Genomic DNA, 16845 nt, shown 5'->3' with positions numbered 1-16845 from the left:
CCTGAATCCCTGATGCAACCCTGCCAAAGGAGCCTCACCTAGCCTTATAAGGAGAAAGCAGAGCTTTAGGGAGAGGCCGATAAGGAAACAAAGATAAGAGGGAGGGCCAAAAAACCAGAAGGAGGTGTCAGACTGAAGGGGAGAGGCCAAATGCCTTTCTCCTTCCTACAGGAGAAGGGAGAAAAAAAGAGGGAGGTCAAGTACACACAATGGGAAACGAGAAAAAGTCTAATCAAAATGGAAAGGTATTGTGTAACTCCTGTGTCATAAAACAGAAATCCTAAAATTAACAAGGACACCTTATACCCTTCCCTAGCCTAGGCTAGGGGAGAAAAAAAAAAAAAAAAACATGGGGAAAAAGCTTAACCTTAGGGTTTTCTAGAGGTCACCCAACTGTCTGAGCTCACATTCCTTTTTTAAGGAGGCACCTTCTCACCAAACCCCCTCACTTTCTATCTATGGTATTCTCACCATTTCTTTGCCTGTCCTCTGATGGGGCTTGGACAAGCTGAAAGCATGCAATTGAGTCACGTTTGCAGTCCCGCTTCCTCAAAGCACTGAAAAGAGCTAAGACACCCCTTCCCCCAGGTTTAGAATATATCTCCCTTTTGAGACAAGCAACAGAGTCTATGAGGAAATGAGAGGAAGTGTGAAGGTCCTGTTTCATCTATAGGACAGACGCTGAAGGAAAGGTTTTTCCCTACTTTAAAGAAGAAAATCTGACCTTACAGGGGAAGAAAAGTTATGAATTAATTACTGATGTCCCCCATAAGTTATCACAATAATCTTCTCAATGACCTCTGGGGTGACACTGGACCCTTTTTATAAATGAGTAAACTCTACATCGGAAGAACTCAGTATCTTGCCCAAGGTCATAGAGCCAGTGAGTGGTGGAAACTCATCTGTTCTGCTCCAAGTTCGTGTTCCTTCTTCCCAATGGAGTAAAAGAAGTCTGAACTTCCAATGGGTCGTGCGGTTAAAAGTCATTCTAATTCCAACAGAGAAGCTGACCAAAAGTAATGGCATGGGGAGGATGGCATGGAAGCAGACTTTTGGGTCTTACTTTCACTTTAATGAGTAAGACTTACTTGATTCTGAGGAAGAATAGCTTACAGTCTACTTCAGATTTATATCCCATTTTATAAAGGAACGAGAACTCAGAAGGGAAAATGCTAGGGGCAAAAAGTAATACAACTTTTTACATAATCACCTACTTTTCCTCTGCAGAGACTGCTCTAGAAATCTTGGCTACATGCCACATTCTCAAATCATCCAGATTTCAAGAAAGAAAACCTAATCACAAATATCCCTACTCTCATTTTTAATGTGGCATCTCACTAAACCAAAAGCAGAGATCAGAGTGGGGTGGGAAACAGAAGGAACTAGAATCGGGGAAGATTGTGCTGGCCAGCATCAGAACAGAGGGGAAGGATTGTTCTAGCGGTATGTTAGCAATCTGCCTCTGGGGCAGCTGTCCTCCTGAGCAATCAAAGGCCGATTTGTATGTGTGCTCAGGGACTAGCCAGCTTGGCAAGAAGTTGAGGACTCAGCCACCCAATCCACAAAGTGAGAAGAGATGCCTGTTTCACAGCTGGAATGGAGGGCAGGGAAAACACAAAACAAGGGGGAAAGGAGGGAGGAGGAGAACAGAGAGTGCTACAGGTGCTATTTCAGTCTAGACAGAGGGGGGAACATATCCTAGGAAACTACCAACCATTCCTTAGTTATGTGCCAACAGTGAATTGCCAGTACCTCTCAATAGTGAAATCAAAGAATGGGTGGGTTTCTCTGGCTCTGTATGTAGTAGGGTGCCAACTGGAGAGATGAAACCTAAAGTGTTGGGCCCCAGCAACACCCACTGCTCTCTGTCCCTTTCAGACCAAAGTGCCTGCAACATACAGAGTGAATAAACATCATATAAACAAACATCTCTTTCTAGAATTCCTTTCTTAATTAAATCCTAGAAATCTATAAATAACAGTAACACACATAAAACTCAGTGAGATTCCCCAATGCTAGGACGTGGAGGCCATTTACAGAATTCGAGTGCTGAGAAGGCCACGGTCCGAATTCACACTCCCTCATCCCTCAGAGTAGCTTAGATGCCCTGAGACCCATTAGACACACAAAGGCTGCTCTCTTCTCAGTAGAGCCCTGGAGCAGAGCTGCTCTCCAGGGACAAAGAGATTTCACAGGAGAACCACAAAGGCATCGCCCCTCTCCGCTCCCCACTCCCAGCTTTCTCACTTCCTGTCACAGTAGCACCAGACCACAGTCTCCCAGAAACAAACAAATACAAAGTGCTGGATTCTGGGCTGCAGGCCAACCGCATTCCAGGGCATCCTGTCTACCAATCACCAGTCAGAGCTCCCACTTTGCCCTGCTCAGTTCCTTATCATGTTCGGGAAAACAACCCTCCTCCCTGCCTCAAGCCAACACTACATAGGACAAAGCTCAGGCCTTTGAGAATCCGCAGAAAGATACTGTGCATGGATCTAAGGGTTTGAAAGGGGTGAGGGGATTCTTAAGATTCCTACTTGGCAAGGCTTCTTCACTTTGGAGGCACTGCATTGGGGATGTTAGAGCTACTGCTGCTGTTATATTCAGTTCAGCTACATGTGATACATCCCAAAGAGAACTTCACTATGGCAATCGGATTGCTGCTCTGGATTCAGTCAATAGAACATTCCCACCTGGAGAACTACATTAAAACACATCTTCTTTCACCTTCTCTATCACCCATTTCCAGTTTTCAAAGTCTTTCAAGCCCTTTTCCCCACAAACATAAAGTTGATTCCTAGAGGCCCCAAAGAGAACAAACAAAGGCAGCAGACTCCACCCTACAAAGGGGCAGGATAAGCACCAGCAGGTGCTGGGAGCAAAGTTCTCCGCTTCCCCAGGGAATGAGATGTAGCCAAGTATTGCACAGTAGTTCTGGTGGCAAAGCGGTCAAGACCGCAACCTTTTCCTGTTCACTGCTCCCCCGGAGTGGGTCAGGGCCTGTAGATTTGGAACCTCTTCAGAAAAAGAAAAAAAAAAAAAAAAAAAGCCTCCCTTTCTAATAAGGGTCCTCAGCTAATTCCAAGAATCGGATAAATGATAAATTCTTCTATTATCTTGTACAAACCCCATGGAGGTTAGCCCAAAACCCCAGAAGCAAAGATGCAGATAGAAGTCAAGCTAATCTATTAGCCAGAGAGTCTTGAAATCCAAAGAAGTAACACCCTTTGCCCACAGGGCTCAATTCCCTTTGAATAAAGCAAAGCACAGGCTCAGCCCAGAGTCCGTCAACCAGGTGACATTCCAGTCAATGAACTAGTAATATGTTATCATTTCTCAGCTTTTCTCCTCCTTTGCTTTCTCCTACAAACTCCTTTATCCTTCTTCTTGGATCTGCCAGAAGTACTCTGGGCTGAACCCTGATTTCGATTAGTATATAATACAAAAGGAGCCTAAGTCTGAAACAACACAACTTAGAAGGAATTAGCCAATATCTGAATCTGACATAACCAGGTGGGGAGGAATATACACAAGAGTCAGCCATTCTAGAGCTGGGTAGCAAAGTGGGCACTTAACACTGTGTTTTAGAACAGAACTTCAACAGTAGAGCCTAGCCACTGCAAACTCTATTCTATCACTGAAGCATACACAAAAAAAGTTTAAGATCTCTCACCTAGCACTGAATCAAACGAACTCCCTTTTTCTCTCAAGAATAACTGAAAAAGTAGTAACAACTGCTAATGTGTTCTTGTCCCATTCTCCCTCATCACAGCCCAGGCCAAATACATCACTCAGTTAAGCAATATCGTGTGAGGTAGCTATACAAAAAAGAGATAAAAAATAATCTAGTGGGGGAGTTTTCTGGGATACCTATAAAAAAAACAAAAAAACAAAAAAAAACAGGGTTGTCAAAGACTCATCCCAGACAGAGAACTGGATACACCCATTATCAGTACTCCTGCTAATGCTCCAAAAGGATGCTTGGCAGGTTGTCTGCCTCAAATTGAGCAGGTGAGACAGAAAAGCCGTGCTGACTCAGAAATACAGTCACCCCAGGGTGTGAGGGAGGGAAGGAGACCAATATAGCCAACCGATTACAATTCATCATGACTTCACAAAAGGTCCTGGTTCTAATTGTATCTCTGGCTGTTTGCAGACATATTTCAAAAACCCAACCAAAGGAATAATGAATGGGTAAGAAGAAAGTCAATGGAGGGGCCCAAGACTTAGCTGAATACTCAATGGTTGGAAAAGCATGAATCTGTTTTGCTACCTAACTTCCCACATACCCCTTTCCAAATCAGGCCCAAAGAGCTGAAAGAATTAGAGGGAGGGGAGGCAGAGAAAAGAATGTGACTGAGAAAGGTTTAGTTACATTCCAACTAGCCAACATCCCACATGGTATTAAGAGTGCCTGACAATCCAATCCCACTACATGGGAGTTGCTGGGGCTCTGCTAACATACATCCAATTCCTCCATCCCTCCCACCCCCAAACACTCTGAAAAGAAGCGTAATTGAGATAGCTTGATGAAGGCACCAGCTGTTTCCACCACTCTCCCTCCCCCCAACCCCAGAGACCACAGTTCAAACTCACATCAAACACTTAATACAATTGACTAGCCAGTAGGAAGGAGAAGCCTGGACTAAAATAGCAGGAAGAGTGCCAACTGGCCCCACTTAGAAGGAATGTTTTCTTGGCTCAATTTAAAAATAAGAAACCTTTGTCACCCACTCCCTTCTGCCCAATTATGTTCTCCTTTCTGCAACCTACTCCTCAGTGTCAAATGGATTTCAGTTTCTTCCCTACAACTCCTTGATCTATTTTCAAATGTCAGGGAATACAGGGGAGGTAGAAGGTTGAATATAAAGTAATGCCTGGGAGATTGGGAGGCTTCCTGGACTGCAACAGCCAAACTCAGCCCAGGGCTCTCACACAAGGGCAAGGAGACAAGAGCCCACACTGCACCCGTCTCCACATTTCAAATTCGGAAAGAAGGGAAGGAACATTAGGTTTCCACAGCTCAACGATTTCCCGAGGCATGGGTAGCCGGTCAAGACTATTAACGTGATCAGCCCCTCCCCCACCCATATTTGAAGTTGGCCTGAGTTAGCCAAGGAGGAAGGGAAGGAAGCCAGCACTTCCTTTTCAGACAGGAAGTAACAATGGCCCTTCCTGTGGAGATTTAAACAAATTGTCCAGCTGAGTTTCAACGAGAACATCCTCTCCTGAATTTGTTCCACAATTTCAAAATGGAGAGGGGAAAATGGAGATATGGCCTAAAAGTTTCCCTTCCCTCACAACAGGCAAGTCCTCCATACCATGCTGAGTGCTGGCATAACCCCCAAATCAGGCGGTGACATCTGTAATTACAAAACAATACAGGATAGATACAGAGGTAGAAAACTTCAAATTAGCCACCTTCTCACCAAGTCCACTACCACAAACTCTTCTTCTCTCTCATTCTAATTAAATAACCACCCATCTGAGAAATCACATAGATATGTAGCTTAACTCAAAACATTCAGGTTTTATGGTCCTCAAACCTGAGTGATCAGAATCACCTGGGAAGTTTAAAAAAAAAAAAATACAATCTCGGGGGGGGGGGGGGGGGGGGGGGGGGGGGCTGGAGGTTAGTACCTGTGTGGCTTGGTCAGTTAAGTGTTGGGACTTCAGCTCAGGTCTCACAGTTCATGAGTTCAAGCCCCAAATAGGGCTCCCTGCTGTCAGCACGGAGCACACTTTGGATCCTCTGTTCCCCTCTCTCTGCCCCTCCCCTGCTCATACTATCTCTCTCGAAAAGAAATAAACATTTAAAAAAGTTATTTTAAATATAATTTCTGGAGCACGTAGCTGGCTCAGTGAGAGGAGCGTGCAACTTGAACTCAGGGTTAGGAGTTCGAGCCCCATGTTGGGTGTAGAGATTACTTAAATGAATAAACTTAAAAAAAAATTGGAGTGCCTGGGTGACTTAGTCAGTTAAGGGTCTGATGCATCTGACTTCGATGCATCGGGCTCTGTGCTGACAGCTCGGAGCCTGTAGCTGCTTTGGATTCTGTGTCTCCCTCTCTCTCTCTCCCCTGCTCGTGCTGTCTCTCTCTCTCTCTCTGTCTCTCTCTCTCTCTCTCTCTCTCTCTCTCTCTCTCTCTCTCTAAAATAAATAATAAACATTTTTAAAAATTAAAACTTTTTAAATTCAAAATACAAAAAAAAAATATTATCGCCCAAATCTACCTCCTCATCCCTTATACTTCAATTTCTAGAGAGAATGCCTAGGAATTTATGCTTTTAAAAAGCTCTCAAAGTGGGGCACCTGGGTGGCGCAGTCGGTTAAACGTCCGACTTCAGCTCAGGTCACGATCTCGCGGTCCATGAGTTCGAGCCCCACGTCAGGCCCTGGGCTGATGGCTCAGAGCCTGGAGCCTGTTTCCCATTCTGTGTCTCCCTCTCTCTCTGCCCTCCCCCGTTCATGCTCTGTCTCTCTCTGTCCCAAAAATAAATAAAACGTTGGAAAAAAAAAATTAAAAAAAAAAAAAAAGCTCTCAAAGTGATTGATAGCTGCTGGGACCACTGTACTAGCCTATCACTGACAACCCTCTGGCCACCACACTTCTCCAGCAGAAAGGGCACTGGTTATTAAATATAGGATTTGGGCCTGCTCTGCTGTTCACCAGACAGCTCGGATCATTATTCCAAGCCGGATTAGTGACTCTTTGAAAGCCTGGTTTTAAATAGAAGAATGACTAGAATGACACCGTCCTAAATCCTATATTCTAGACTCAGAACCTAGAAAGAATTATCTCATTTTTTAGAATCCTGAGCTCCTACATTGGAGGATATCCCTGTTTACATTGCAGACTGGACAACCCTGATTATTTTTAAAACAACTTAGTTTAGAGGCGCCTGGGTGGCTCAGTCAGTTGCGCTTCTGACTCTTCAGCTCAGGTCAGGATCTCACTGTTAGTGAGATGGAGCACACATTGGGCTCAGCACTGACAGCATGGAGCCTGCTTGGGATTCTCTCTCCACCCCCTTCTCTCTCACTCAAAATAAGTAAATGAACTTTTAAAAACTGATTTGGTTTAATTTTCCTCCAAGAAACAAAGAACTGTGCCAACATTTTCAAAGATTGGTTCCATATATCCCAAAAGAAGTCTAAAGTCGCATATCTAGCATTCATGACCCCAGATAATTCTAGCCCAGTTGACAATATAACAGAAATAATCAGAAACTCTGGATTCAAATGTTATCTATGACATTTATTCAAGCAAGTGACTTTAACTTCTGGTTTGAGTAAGAGCAAATGAGTAGCAAAATGTTTTTAGAAGAACCATAAAGAGAAATATTTCCACAGGAAACATGTGTCACTAAAGATTTAGGAAAAAAGAATGCCACTAAAAAGCATACTTTCAAGACAACTACAAACATCTTTGAATGCTGAAGTAATACATATCAAGCAGTTATTTAAAGCGACTTCAAAATTTGGGGGATCTGTGATTGCCTAGAGTATTTCCTATGCAAGAGGATACAGTTACTTGACCAGAGAAGGGGATGGAAGGGAAATAAATGTTTCCTGATTGAGGTCATCTCCCAAGGATGATATTAAGTAACAGGATGACAACTAGGTATAATTAAAAAGAAGGACAGAGGGTAACCAGGTCAAGTTGCAGAGCTAAACTCCAAACTGAGAGAGAGGGAGACAGAGATTCTTTCACTGAAGGACAGACTAGCTAAACAAGATTATCGTGAGAGGGAAAGTAAGAATGGTGATTCAAGACACAAGTACTCTTGGTAATCAAATATCCTTTTACTTTCCCATGTGTGGTTGCCACAGAACATCAATCACTAAATAGTTGGTGCTTATTCCTCAATCCCACCAAAGTTAACCAGGCCAACCAGCTCAGTATATGCTTTAATAACCCTTAATGCTTAAACATGCATATGGAAAAAGGGAAAACAGTTATCAGGGATGAATATCTCCTCCCATGAGCAAAACAGAAATATGAAAATGGTGACCTACAACATGGTCCCTGAAGCCATTAAATCCCAATGATTAGGGCTTTGGGGAAGCAGGGGCTTTTTGATCAAATGAACAAACAGAAAAGCAACAGATAAGTGGGGCAGGCATATTTGGTCATAAACTAAAGCACAAATGTACTCAAAAAGAAACTGTACCAGATGTAGGCTGTCACTTCTCCTGTTCATAGAAAATCGACTATGTAGATCAGAAGGTGGAGAAATACATCTTCAGGGAGGAAATTTTTATCTCACTTCCCAAACGCATACAAGCTTATTCTAAATAGCTGCCCTACTCTTATATTCTCCAAGACAAGGGTCATCAATCTATGCAAAATCTGCTACTCTGCAAATTATGTGCTGACTATACTCACATGGAACTTCTGCAATGGGACAAAGATAGAAGTTGGGTCAGGTATTGCCTCAACTCTTTACAAAGAACACACAAAAAATTGTTACCATTTGTTGTCCCTGTGGTCTGAAGAAGACTTTTTTTGTATTGTACAGTGCACGACAAGGTCCTAAATTAAATTGCCCCCTCTTCCCCACAACACATACCCATTGAACCTCTCTGAACAGATCTACTATTCCTCTCATCTTTCTTGCTCACTGGTAACAACCAACCTCAGGACCTTTACACATTCTACTCATATCTACATGACTTCACCCTAATATGTTTTAGGTCTCTCTCAAACATACCTTATTAAGTGAAGACTTCCTTGGCCACTCTCAGTATACATTTAAAAACCTCACTTTACCCTTGTACTTCTTATTCACCACTCTGTATTCTGCTTTATTTTTTCCTCAATAGTATCAACACACTCTAGCATACTATACATTTACTTGCTTATTTATTATCCAACTCTTCCAACTAGAAAGTAAACTCTGTGAGGTCTGATGTACTGTTATATTCCAGTGCATGGCATACAGCAGGTTCTCAAATTTCTTTTATTTAAAAAAAAATTTTTTTTAATGTTTATTTTTGAGAGCACATGAGCAGAGGAGGGACAGAGAGACAGGGAGACAGAGAATCTGAGGCAGGCTCCATGCTGACAACAGAGCCCAATGTGGAGCTTGAACTCACAAACTGTGACATCATGACCTGAGTTGAAGTTGGATACTTAACCGACTGAGCCACCCAGGCTCCCCTCAAATTTCTTTTAAATGAAGATGTTTCACTCTTCCAATGAAAACAAAAAGTTAAATTTTAGAAAAATAAACCAACTTTGTTCATTTTTCTTTCTATATTTTTTAAGAGTGTATAGGCACACAGAGGTTTATTCATATCTTGTTAGGAGATTTAAAAAGATACTCTTGTATTGTTACAACTAAATATTTGGAGTAAAGAAATCCTGCCCTTCCGCTGCCAAAAAAGTTTTTAGCAATAAAGTTCTATACCAAGAGAGTGACATATACATGTGCAAAGCAATTCACTCATTTTTTTAAAAAATATTTTTTTTAGATTTTTTAAGGTAATCTTCACACCCAACATAAGGCTCAAACCTACAACCCTGAGATCGAGTCACGCAGCCCACCAACTGAGCCAGCCAGGCACCCCAACATTTTACTCTTTCAATAATATGTTGGGCTATCTATTGTCTTCTGAGTCTTATGAATGGGTGCAAAATAGATATTTTTACATGCTCATGTAAGAGCTCATGTAAGGTAGTAAGATAGGATGGGACAAAGAAAGAATGCTGTCATGTTTTCTTAAAATAGAATTGCCTAAGAAGGCAATTTTCAAAAAGAAAAATAGGAAAGAGTAAAAAGATTCATGCTTACTGTTGGGAGCTCTCTTTTTCAAAGACCTGTGATGCTGCTTAATTCAGGAAACACACTTAATGACATCTTTGATTTCCATTTAATGTAACTATGTCCTAATTGTGATCTCAGGCCCATCAACTGGGGTCTCCTGTAGCCTAACCTGCAGATTTGGCTGACCTTCAGCAGGATAGACATTCAAATGGCCAACTCTGCCCTGGTTTACAACGTAGTCAATGGAGAGCAGAACAGAGAGGTTACAGAACCTCCCTTACTCCAGCAAAGAAACCGTGGAAACAAATCAGATTGGCACCAATTTTTCCTTTAAAACAGACTACTCTATTTTAAAAGTGTGCTGAATATACACAAGCTACTTTGTTTCAATGAGATTCACTTCACTTGCAAAGAAATGGAAACTGTAGGTGCTTTGATAAAAGTATTGAAAAGTTGACCTAGTTTCTATAACAAGGTCTTATGTCCTCAACCATCAGAATATATTTTGGTTTCTTAAAATATAAGCTCCCTAAAACAAAAATCTTTTCACTCCGCAAAGCAATCTCTCAATGTGCTACTGCATTCCAATGCAGAACAACATGGGAAGCTACACACAAAACTATTAATTTACTCTTAGAAAAGTATGTATTTTTTTCGCTCTACTGCCAATAGAATGAAAGACAGTAATTAATTGGTAAATGTGGATGGAATCTGAAAATCAAAAAGATAAAAACTAACCTGTTTAAGGTTTATTTATTTTTGAGAGAGACAGAGAGAGATAGAGCACGAGCAGGGGAAGGGCAGAGAGAGAGGGAGACAGAATCTGAGGCAGGCTCCAGGCTGTGAGCTGTCAGCACAGAGCCCGACGTGGGGCTTGAACCTGTGCCCGTGAACTGCGAGATCATGACCTGAGCCAATGTCAGATGCTTAACTGACTGAGCCACCCAGGTGCCCCAAAACTAATCTGCATTATTATAAGAGATCTTCTTGAATCACAATTTACCCTAATCTAGATCTAACTGAAAGAAACCAGAAGCAGTATCCTAATACTTGTACCTTTAGCATGAGTGTAGTTTATTCTATGATAAGAATCAGAAACTTTTTCCATATTAAGTGTTAGGGAGGCAAAGCAATGACCAAGAAGACTACCAACCTCAGGAGAAAAGATAGGGAACACCAGAGGTCAGGAAAGCAAGTAAAAAGGAGAAAGTGTAGAGCAATCAGTGGAGGGAAATGTGGGTTTAAAAAAATGCAAAGAGTTGGGTGGGGAGCTATGATGGGAAGCTATGAAGTGCCAACAGAAATTAGTTAAAATACTATTCAGAACATTAGTTTCATGGGTTAGTTAGTATGAGGGGAAGGAAAACCTTCAGCCAGAAGAAACCTAGAAGTTTCCAGGCAAGCCTGCCTCTGACAAATATACATTTCCCACAGGCCACAGTTTGGCTTTTCCGCATACAAAAGCAGACCTCTTTCTTAAGCACACTTCTCACAGGATGCATTAATGAACTCACAATTTCTACACACCCCAGTTTTACAAATGTCCATAAATAGGGGTTGAAAATAGAGAATGAATTTTCCTGAACATAAAAGAGGGGAATTTATTTGAAGAAAAAAGATAGTAAAAGCCTGCCTTTATTTCTATGGAGTTTCCTATACAACCATTCATAGCTGAATATTGTCCTACGAAATCCTGATTGGACAAAACTTCAAGGTAAACAATCTGGTCCAAAGTCAAAAGTAATAAACCAACCAAAGCTTTTCCAGTCCAGTCTCTGCAAAATTAAAGAAAGTTTACCCTTGAATGCTAGAATTCTATCTCTTGTAGATAGAAAAGATGGGAGAAACCTTCTTTTCCCCTAATGTTTCCAAGTCTCTGAAGAAATTACCGTAAGATATTCAAGCTTTGCCACCTGTTTCTCTCCCCCCACTAATGCCTCACTTTACTTTATTAAAAGTTATCCATCCCTAAATTTTGGACAACCTTGCCCATATAACTCCCCAAACTTGTCTATTATTAGACACCATTTTTTCCATTAAAAAAAGTTAGCTTGGGGTGCCTGGGTGGCTCAGTCAGTAGAGCATGCAAGATATCAGGGTTGTAAGTTCAAGCGCTACCTTGGGGGTAGAGATTACTTAAAATATCTTTAAAAAAAAGAGTTAGCTTACTCATCCAGGAAGCCCATTTATTCCATAATACAAACATCCATACCATAGAGTACCTTAAAGGGTATCTAGTCCAACAGACAAATGATGTTTGAATTCATTTAAAGCATCCATTCTAATAGCAAAAACTTACAAGGCATTACCATGAGCTGAGCACCATTCGATGAATTTTAGATATATTAAATCACTTAGGCATCACAACAATTCTATGAGATGGATTATGTTATTGTTTTCATTTTAGTGACAGAGCCAAAGGCATAGAGTGACCAAACAATCTACCCCCTATTGCAAGAGTTGAAATGGCAGAGCAAGAGTGAACTCGGGTAGTCCAGCTCAGGGACCCATGCTCTTAGCCACGATGCTACACTGCCTTGACTCTCTATATCTGTGGAACTCTCAGACTGGAAATTCCCTGTTCAGTCAGCATATCGATCAAAAAATACAGAAAAATAAAACATTCGTGGCAAAAGGTTAACTGTGGGTGTCTGGGTGACTAAAGGGTATACTGGAGTTCTTGTGCCATTCTTGCAACTTTCCTCTAAGTTCAAAATTTTTTCAAAATTAAAAGTTGAGGGATGCCTGGGTGGCTCAGTTGGTTAAACTTCCGGCTCTTGGTTTCAGCTTGGGTCATAATCTCACGGTTCGTGAGTTCGAGCCCGGCATCAGGCTCTGTGCTGACAGTGCAGATCCTGCTTAGGATTCTCTCTTCCTCTCTCTGCCCCTCCCCCAATTGTTCTGTCTCTCTCTCAAAAATAAATAAACTTAAAAAAAAATTAAAAGTTCAAGGTTGCTTTTATCATGTAATGGGACATAGTTTGCCAAAGTGATGACCAAATTACCTGCTGGCCAGCAAAGAAGGCTTTAAGAAAAAACTCTGGATCCTTATAATGTCCCCACTAAATGTCTGATCTAAATTGCCCACGCCACTCCAGTCAGACTGAAGGACTCACTGCAGAGGAAGTGGCCCTAAAAATGGAGAACACTGTCCCTGAACCATAACAGTAACTGTGGGCTCCATTCTCAGTGCTTAATATTTAATAACCAATGACACTCAATTCCAAATAGAATGGAGTGCGGACATTTACTCCCCAAAAGATATTGTATAATATAACCAAATACAAATCAATCCATACCCTTATTTCCCCCTCGTTAGTTCTAACCAGAATTATCAGTTCTCTCCTTACTATGTCCCTGCCAGGCCGTATCGATGCTCTCTATTGGAAACCTTGCAGTCAGCTGCATTTTAGGCAGAACAATTCCTATTTTAGCTTTTCATGGCATTTTAATCCTTGTGCAATGGAAGAGAACATGAAATCACATACTGATAACCTAGGAATCATTCCTTCAGGCAGTTTCCTGTTACTATTGTTCTACATTACCCATGAAAATTAATTTGGGTTCTCTTAAATTCATACTTCCCAATACACTTGAACAAAATCTGAAGTTTCATAGCAGAAGCACTGACAAAAAAATACAATGATATCCAAACATACTTTCTTTGGAACACTGATGTTCAAAACTATCATCCCAAGCTTTTTAGGTTTTCATTAACTAGTATAAAAAACACTCAATTCTAACATGTCGGAAAGCAATACTTCCCTGCTGCTGCCCTAGTAAGTTCCAGGTAAGAAGTTCCTCTCCCCTAGATAGTGGCTATATTTAAGGTTTCAGTGGTTGAAGTTAATAGCCACCTAGATTATGAAATGTTATGATCCTTACTTTTTACACTACCCTTTACACTACTTTTTACACTACCCTGTCTGGAACCTGACAGCTCATCCAGAAAAGAGGTGTTTTATTTTTTTTTTATTAAAATGTTAAATCTTTGATTATTTCCAGAAACTTCACTTAAAAATGGGAGGTGGGAAATGTGTAAAAGGTTGAAACTACTGACTACAGCAGAAGCTTCTAAATCACACTGTGATTTTGTTAATCGAAGTTGTTCTGCTCCCCACCTTGACTTCCTTTCAGTCTTCCCCACAAAATCCCTCAGTGATTCCCATCAAATGCCTTATTTAACCAAGGCTTACTGACACTGCGATATATACTTGACACTAAGGCAGGTGCTAAGAGGACATAGAAGACAGTCTCACAGTCTAGAAGGAAAGACAAAAAGAAGTAGACAACTTTAACACAGTGTGATAAACATTATTTGAGCTACCGTTACAAGCCTCTCCCTGCAAGTTGCCAATATCATTCCAAACCACATGCCTGCAAATTCTCTAGAAGAAGAAATTTCACTGATAATCAAAGTTGGAGGCATTTCCGGTAAGTTTAAGAAGTCAGGATAGCAATAATAGGCATATGGGAAGATCCCAGTTTTAAAGACTGAGGTAATATCCATTCTAGCATATTCAGGTCCCTGTGGGGCTTATGGAAAATGGATTTTTTACATATATTATTCCAACATGCAGGGGGCTGGAATTCTAAGTGGGGGACTGGCACTCTGCAAAATTAAACACTCCTGCCTCTAGCAAGGGCTCATTTTAGTTCTGGCTCTTGTTTCTATTCTCTCTGGAGAATGGTAGTATATTAGTGGCTAAGTCCATGGACTTTGTAGTTAGTCAGAGGAGGGTTTAATCCTGGCCTTGGCCACTTACAGGCAGTGAGATTTTTCAGCAAACCTCACGGGCAGTGAGATTTTCAGCAAACCTCAGCTTCTCTGAGGCTCACAGTCCTTAAAAAACAACAACAAAAACAGTGGTGGGAAATTAATAGTTTATGCAAAATGCTTAGCATGCAGTAAAAAAACAACAAGGGGGTGGGGAGAAAGGGCTGGAAGTAACAGGGGACCACTGGGTACTAAAATAGAAAGCAATAAATTATACAGAGCTAATCATTTTGTTATTCCAATTGAATAGTGATCTATGCTTAATTTATTTGCATCCGTCCTGTCTCACCCATCCCTAGAGAGCAACTACCTCATAAACCTAAGGCTGAATTGCAATTACTCCGAGCTTTTTTTAAAAAAAAATCTACAATAGTCCCAATTTTTATACTGAGAGAACATATCCTAGCCCCTGCGACTCTCCATAATTTGGAACCCTAAGAAAGGCAGTAGAACTCTAACCACCCAAAAGAGACACCCACCTGGAACATACAGACCATACCTTAGTCATATAACAAAGAAACCAACAGTATATAGGAGTCAAACAAAAAAAGAAAAATCTGCACAACTCATACTTACTCGTCATTTTTTATCCCAAAACCACAATGAGGAGCAAAACAAAAAATTAAAGATTTACTTATTTGCACCCCTTATATTTCCTGAAAGAACTAGTAGGGGTGAGGTAAGAGACAAATCTTCCATCTTATCAACCAAAAGGCTCTATAGTACACACCAGTCAAAACAAAGCCTCAGTCGTGGAAATAAATATTCCTGGACGCTAGTTACTAGGATGCTCACTGCAGCTACACAAAGCCCAGTATTTAAAGCTGGACCCAAATCACCACCACTCAGTCATCCAGAACCTATTTTCAAACTGCCTTTGTACTCCTTCTTCAGATTCCCTCATCCCTCCCCCTAAAGGTTGAGTGGGAAACCGACACTCTGGCAGCAACATGACCAACCCTCCAAAGATCCACCAAGAAACCTCCCCTAGGCTGGAGTCAAGGCAGAGAAAACGTTTAATATTTTCCAAATTTTCTTTCAAGCAAGAAGTATAGTCAAACAGACTGTACACATTATCTTTTTTCTTTGTTGCTGCACTTGCTATAATTATGAGATCCAGACATCAAAATTTGACTGTAGCCCTCGCACAGATTAGATTAAAAGAAGGAACAAAGTTGTTTCTTCGGAAGCCACAACCTCACCAGGATGAAATCATCCTTCAAGAAATACTCTCATTCTGGAAAAGAAATTCAAGGAAGTGTTGTAGTCTAAAAAGAATGGGAGGGGGGCACGAAATCAGGGGACTATTAAAGATACATACCAGTTTAAAGCTAAAGGGCAGCTTATCTATTAAGGCCTATCTTGTTACAATCAGGGCAGTATCTATTCCAGCTCTAATTTTCAGACCGATGCGCATTTTCAAAGAGAGAAAGAAGAGAATACTCAGTTTTCAGCTCCTGATGAGTTGGCTATATAATTATCTAGAAACAGTATTTTTGGAAGAATGTATTTGCAAAAAGAAAAGATGAATCTTACGATTAAGTATATGAAAGCAGTCACGGGCCTTCGGCTCTTACATATTTTTTATTTCATGGCAAATTAACCAAACCAAAAACTGACCTCCAAAAAACGACTTTCAGTTGGGTTAAAAAATAATTATTCCTGTTGTACTTTCTCAAATGCATTCTCAACACTAAAGTCTGCGTTAAATGTTTTCTCTTAACCTCACCTTATTTGATCCAAGGCCCTTTCAGAAGGCACAAATATTTCCAGGTGTGTTGCCACTTTATTCAGGTGAAGTTAAAAAGCATGATTAGAATTTCCTTATCCCTTTAAGCACATACACCAAACGTTATGGTACTTGCAAACTGAACATGTAACACCTCTACAAATCTTTGTCATCAAATGTAGTCTTAGGGAGAAAGAAATGGCAATTTGGTTAACATGGACCCATTTGTTTTCTTTTATAAAGCAAAGTAAGGAGGCTACGTCTCGCAGGAGAATGAGGCTCCCACCCACCGCACCTGGAAAAGTGAAAGAGGGATCCACCCAGGAACAGCAGGGCTGGAACTGAGCTGGGCCGTTCAAACTCTCTGGGGGAAAAAACACCACCATTTAAGCTGCAAAGCTCCCTACAACTTTCCACTTCCACAAATCTAATGATAAAGGGGGGAAAAAGTTTTGAAACATATGAAGAACCATCTGTATAACTAGCTTCCAACCCGGACAAATTCCTTTCCCAACCCACACGCAACATGCCAAAAAACCGAACTTTTGGTTTGGGCTCTGAAAATAGA

General features: G+C 41.1%; 1 protein-coding gene across 13 annotated transcripts in view; it reads right to left on the bottom strand.

The window, feature by feature from the left end:
• Positions 1-16845, bottom strand: part of CTNND1 (catenin delta 1) — a 52439-nt gene that overhangs the window by 29801 nt on the left and 5793 nt on the right. The window contains exon 2 of one of the 13 annotated variants that reach the window (XM_045039319.1): positions 16573-16641. The exons of the other annotated variants lie outside the window; for them this stretch is intronic. The gene's annotated coding sequence lies outside the window, so the exon portion shown is untranslated. The remainder of the gene's footprint in view (positions 1-16572; positions 16642-16845) is intronic. 13 annotated transcript variants of the gene reach the window in all.

The sequence above is a fragment of the Felis catus genome, chromosome D1 (genome assembly GCF_018350175.1).
Source record: "Felis catus isolate Fca126 chromosome D1, F.catus_Fca126_mat1.0, whole genome shotgun sequence".
NCBI classification, from domain to species: domain Eukaryota; kingdom Metazoa; phylum Chordata; class Mammalia; order Carnivora; family Felidae; genus Felis; species Felis catus.
This window is presented reverse-complemented; position numbering and strand designations above follow the sequence as displayed.